This window comes from Mizuhopecten yessoensis, unplaced genomic scaffold, assembly GCF_002113885.1.
Source record: "Mizuhopecten yessoensis strain PY_sf001 unplaced genomic scaffold, ASM211388v2 scaffold10813, whole genome shotgun sequence".
Taxonomy (NCBI): Eukaryota; Metazoa; Mollusca; class Bivalvia; order Pectinida; family Pectinidae; genus Mizuhopecten; species Mizuhopecten yessoensis.
Genome location: NW_018408734.1, coordinates 404,544 through 410,998, shown reverse-complemented (window position 1 = coordinate 410,998; position 6,455 = coordinate 404,544). Strand labels below are relative to the sequence as shown.

The following is a 6,455-nucleotide window of genomic DNA, read 5'->3' as shown; positions in this document are numbered from 1 at the left end:
GTCCGATAACCTATTCAGGGAAAATATGACTATAGGTCTTGACAACATTTCTACTATTTTTGAAAATTTTTAATGATTGGCGATCTTAATTTTGACTGCTTGAACCAGACTAGGGGTAATGTATTGTTTGACTTATGTGATATTTTTAAGCTAACAAACTTGGTCAAGTCAGTCACTTGTTTTGTAAAATCTTCTAACCAAGCCATCAATATGATTGCCTGCTGCCCAATCCATTTGTCCTTTAACAATAAAATTTATTGAAATTGAAATTCCTTTTCATGCTACATATGTTTTTGATGATACAGATGATATTTATTGGGCACATGAGACCTTGCTCATTATTGATGAACATGCCCCACTTAGAGAAAGTGCCTAGATTACCCTATTTTAAAAGTAAGCTTAGGCGGGCTGTTTATAAGAAAATAAAACCAGTTTTTTAACCAGTTTAAGAAATATAGTACACCTTAAATTTGGATATTATACAAAACCCAGAGAAATCTCGTTATTAAGATCAAACGAGAATTTATGTTACTTACGTGACCACTGATACAGGCCAAACTCTTGAGTCTGTATCAGACCTATCTACTCATGACAGTGTCAAATCCACTTCTTCCAATCTACACATAGATCGCAGTTTTAAATGTGCCCCAATTAGTCCAAACACCCTCTCCAAAGCTTTAAGCAAATTAAAATGTAAAAAAAATGCTTGAGTGTATGGCATTCCTGCTAGAATTCTAAACTCTAGTACCTCTTCTCCATGAAACCCCCTATCAACTCTAACGAATCATTGTATTAAAAAGTAATCCTTTCCGAACTCTTTGAAGCGGGCACAAGTCATTCCTATCTAATAAAAATGACCCCTTAGACAAAGCCAACTATAGCCCCATCAGTAAACTGCCAGCCATGTCTAAGGTCTTTGAACGTATTTTACATGATCAATTAAATAGTTACTTTCAAAATATAGTCAACCCCTTCCTGGCTACCATCAGGGCTGGCTTGTGGTGCCAGTCTACCCTGTTGCGTCTCCTGGAGGACTGGCGAATGATGAGAATAAGTTGGTCGGTACTATACTTATGGATCTCTCCAAGGCGTTTGACTGTCTCCATCACAATCTCTTGGTGGAGAAGCTGCGGGCCTATGGGCTTGAAAGAGGGGCTGTAGCCCTCATCAGCAGCTATCTATCCAACAGAACGCATCAGATTCGACTGGGGCCCTCGGTCAGTGACTTGATGCAGCTTGCGAAGGGGGTACCCTAAGGGTCAATTATAGGACCCCTTTTATTCAATATGTTTTATAAATGACATTTTTCTTACTACCAAGGATGGTATTTTAAACAACTGTGCTGATGATAATACTTGATCCTACTTGATACTTGATCCTACACCCATGNATCTTGTACATATGTATGTCTACTCTCCGATGTGTTGTAAACATAAGGAAATAAAGAATCTGAATCTGAGCATGTTTTGAAAAATGTTTTAGAAAAAGAATCCAATTTATAAGCTCATATCCAGGTTCGAACACAATAGTATTGTATGAAGCCAACCCTGACAAATTTCAAGCTATTTGTGTTGGCACCAAGGCTAATACATGTAGCAGCACCAGATCTTTTAACATCTCGGATTCTGTTATACAGTGTGTAGAATCTGTAAATCTTCTGGGTGTCAATATTGACCACAACCTCAAGTTTGATACCCACATCTCTAACATTTGTAGAAAAGCTGCTAAACAACTAGCTGTTCCCAAAAGAGTTGGTAAATTTATATCTAAACAAAGCAGAATGGCCATATTTCAATCTTTTATTCTGTCAAATTTTAATAATAGCCCTCTAGCCTGGAACTTCTGCAGTAAAAGCAGTACATCAAAAATGGGAAAATACAGGAACGAGCCTTACGTTTTGTGGTAGATGACCACACTGCCCCTTTTTATACTATTTTGATGAACTGTAAGTTGGATTGTTTACATGTAAGGCGTATTAATTTGATGGCCAAAGAGGCTTTTAAGATTGTAAATATTTTATCACCTGCATATATTCAAGATCATATCATGCTTAAAAATGTTTCTTATAATCTCAGGAAAGAAACCACAGTCGAGATTCCAAGAGTGAACACCACCAGGTTTGGCTTGAAGTCCTTTCGCTTTTTGCCAGCCATAGTTTGGAACAGTCTGCCTAATGAGCCCAGGACAGCTCGTTCTTTTCCGGTTTTATTCCAGACTGTTCGGCACCCTGGATGACTCAATCTGCAGCTGCTCCTTGTGTTCACGCTAGTTTGTCACTGTTTTGTTTTATATATTTATATTTTTCTTGCATATTTCTTATACTACATATTGTTTTATAATTTCACTATGGTTCTCGCTTGTTGTGTAGCGTGCTTGAGGGGCTTTGCATGTCATATGCTTTGCTGGCATTACTTGCCAATTATATTACCTTCTAGTGCTTTTTCTTGTTGTGTAGTTTGCTGGTAATGCTTTAAAGTCAAGTGGTTTGCTTGCTGTGCTCTGTCGTTATGTAATTTGTGTTTAGTGCTTATAGTCATCTTATGTTTTAATTATTCCTCTTAACATATTTTTTACTATTCCTTATCATGCTCCATACACTCTGTATGTATTTTAGATTGTACTATACTAGTGCATATTGGGATTTTTTTTTTTACACTTTGCTATATTAGCATCTATATTATATATATATAGCCATGTGCTTTTAGTCAGCCAACAGTTTTGAATGAGATTTTGTGCTTGCTATTATCTATGTACTTTTAATTGATATGCTTTAATCAAATCTCTCATACTTAGCAATAGTTGTTTTATATCTTCGAAACCTTGCTGTATTATTTTTCTTATGTGTTGTCGTAATAATAGCTCTTCAGAGCTAAATGTTTCTGTTCTCATATATATACGACTATAAATACAATTTCTTGTATCTTGTAATACGCCTCAGGGGCAATATTTCGTTCTGGTCAAATCTGAACCATATCAATATTGTTTGATATTTTGTATTCCCTTATAATAATTATCTTCCTGCCGACCTTAAAGCTGACAGTGCAAGTTAAAAAGCTTTTAATTGAGATTAAAATATTTTTATATCTTTTGATTTTTTTTTCTGGTTTTGAGATATTCCCCATATCTTCCGACTATCGTGTCTAACGTAGTGCCGACATTTTAGTGTGTCCTTGATTGGTAACGAGTATGGGTCTCGCTTGGTATAAAAAGCGCATTACCTGTCAAACCGGTTATCATTCTACAACTGACCGTCATGCGATTCAATGCACCGCGCACCCTGATCGGCAACCGATATCAAAAATCAAACACACTCACCTGAATACTTTGAAACACTGCCAAGATGGTTGTTTCTTATGGCACATTCTTGAAAATTGTGTATTCAAAATAAAAGGTAAATTACTGAACATACTTCATATATATATGATATATGTATCATCGGTCTTTCTCGTGCATATAAATGCACCAGCACACGAAAACTTTATTATGAACTCTTAGTCTTCGTCGTGTAGACGCTTTACTAGAAAAACACGTGCAAAATGCGACACTAGTCAACAATGTAAAATTTGAACCGTTCTCATGGAAATTATTGGAATTATTGGAATTANTGTGCATTATATGTTTTAATTGGTCGTATTTTACTATTTCCACTTTCATTAGATAAATGATATCTTTGATGTGTTTCATTTCAATTTCATTCATCTGATCTGATACAAAATGTTGAAAAAAATCGTGCGTGAAAGTGTTCTGTATATATATATAGTAAAATAGTGTCACCTTGTGCACATATTGAACAAATGATAACTGATTTGACGGGTACTGCGCCTTTTATACCCAGCGAGTTCCATACTCGTTACCAAGTAAGGACAAACTAAAATGTCGGCACTTCCTTAGAAACGGTAGAAGGAAGAGATAGAAAGGTCTCTTTTTTTACATTATAATCTCAATTGAAAGATTTTAACTTGCACTGTCAGCTTTAACCTAGTGTTTGAATAGGAATATCTATCATTGATGTATAAGCTTTAAGCTATCTGACATTTTACAATGACATTTGCTACACATGTGGACACTTAACATAGGTATAAATTGAAGTGTGGATAGTTAGAAAATAGATTCGGCCGAGTCAGGTCTCCGACTCGAGAGGCCACGCTAGGACTAGCGGTATACTCCTCAGGGAGATTTATATGTACTATCTGTATACAACTTTGTTATATTGCACTTAACAATCTGTGGAATTCTTGAATACAAAATAATACATTGAACAGCAACAAGCATATCCGTGTCATCATTCCGGCTCTTATTAAGAATCCCAACTCCGACCCCCCCAGACGATATTTTTCCCCCCAAAACAATCGTCGTTACATTTATCATACACATGTACATTGTATATATATACATACATCAGAAACGTATATATATATGTGTAATATATATACGTCTCTGAATACACGTAGAACATTTATATTTATATATTTGATGATAACAGCTGTATAGGCCTATTTTGCATATAATATATAACTATGCAGTTGATATCATCTTTTTTTTTTTCGATGAAGTTAAACATAATGCTGAAACCGCACAGCTTGATTATCAAACGGGCACGCACAGTATTAGTGTGTGTGATCCTGGGAAGGCACTTGACCTCCACCTCAGTGTAGAGCCTCTCGGATTGTACACAGATCCGGACTCACCGACCATTTCACGGTTTTAATTTTGCTTGCTGTGGTATTGTTACACTCATGTTTGGAGCTAGCCATGACTGAACACGTGTTTTATTGGGACACGACGACACAACAGAGTGAGTATAGTTTATAGCTTGTTTATCGGCCGGATTACTGTGATACGAGGTCAGTCTTTTGAGAAGATGTCGGCTGTATTGAATCGGTATTGTACACTACCGTAGTAAGACTATTGATTTGAGCTGGTGTGTTTTTACACGTGTGTTGTATTGTTAGAGGACATCGATCGTGTGCAATGCCTCGTCCATGTACACGTGTTTGGGTTCACACTAGCTGCACTTAGTACTGACACCAGCCTGGTAAGATATGTACACACCAGCCTTAAGCTTACATTGAACATGTATTGGTACACTTACAACTTATAAATGTACGTAAGGGAACGGTCACTTACATGGGGATTCAACAGATAAAACACCATTGTTATATTCTCTATGTATCTAAATGGCCAAAATGACAACCCCTATTCTAAAAATAGTGCATTTGTGCGAATCATAATATAACCTTTTTCAAATAGGTATTATATAATCACAATATACAGTAACTAACTGTGTGAAAGAGTTAAAGAACATACAGCAAACGTTTTATAGGTAATACAAGTGTAAATATTACCGAAAATAAACACTGTATAAAGTGGAATGATTCATCAGATACCTTCAGCGATGTCATTTCTACTCCAAATTTCACAGAAGTGCACTTATGATAATTCTTTTAAAATAATAGTTAAATAAACTGATATAAAGAGCAAGCCCACTCACCTTTTCCGCACTTAATGATGAAAGACTCGGCGTTATTTGATCACTGGTGTGCTACTTACATAGGCATATGCGTCTTTCATCATAACAGGTTAATTCTAGCCCTCCCGTTTTGCACAGCTGTTTCATTTTATAACAAAATACGTATGGTTGTATGATAGGTAATAATGACGTCAGTACATTGATTCCAGTTTGAAAACAGATAAAATAAGAATATATTAATTCGAAATATATATCTAAGGTCAACCTACCTAGATCAATTTATCTTAAATCAAAACGAAAGATTGTATAGCAACATAATTATGCTGCTCTCGTGATCAGCATCAGCCAGTTTTAAACTCGAAATAAACTTCATCAGATTTGTCTCAGTCAACATCATCAGATTTGTCACAGTCAACATCATCAGATTTGTCACAGTCAACATCATCAGATTTGTCAGTCAACATCATCAGATTTGTCACAGTCAACATCATCAGATTCAACATAATGAGATTTTACAAACCAGGCGCGTAGCTACCATGTAAGCCAATAAGCCCGGGCTTGCACATGATTTTGACAAGTATAGGTTTTCATGACATTATTTTTTCTTGCTGATACTATAAAGTGGAGTTTAAGTTTTGAATATATAGTATACATATGTAATTCCTCAGATATGATACAGTGTTAATAGTTAGTACAAAAATGTATGAAGTTTAGAAATGTCCATTGCATTAATGGACAGTTCCAGGCGGAACTAAACAGCTCGATTGAGTAAATTGAGAAACTCACGCCTGGCGCAAACGACTCCGAGTATGGCACAGTGGACACAGACAATCAATGTTGTTGTTTTTTTATGAATATATCAATTTGGGGCACGTTCGGCCCCTTTTGCCGGGGCACATTCGGCCACCCCGAATGCAACTGTTATTGTGCCAAGTGACGGCATTATTGATAACGTCACCCAATTGACCACAAAAATAATATTTTT

The 6,455-nt window shown here is 36.1% G+C and overlaps 1 protein-coding gene across 2 annotated transcripts in view; it reads left to right on the top strand.

Moving 5' to 3' along the window:
- The first annotated feature begins 4,625 nt into the window (after nucleotides 1-4,625).
- Nucleotides 4,626-6,455, top strand: part of LOC110462621 (sodium-dependent glucose transporter 1-like) — a 10,836-nt gene continuing 9,006 nt past the window's right edge. Inside the window, exon 1 of one of the 2 annotated variants that reach the window (XM_021516661.1) lies at nucleotides 4,626-4,795. The gene's annotated coding sequence lies outside the window, so the exon portion shown is untranslated. The other variant, XM_021516662.1, reaches the window with a different exon arrangement.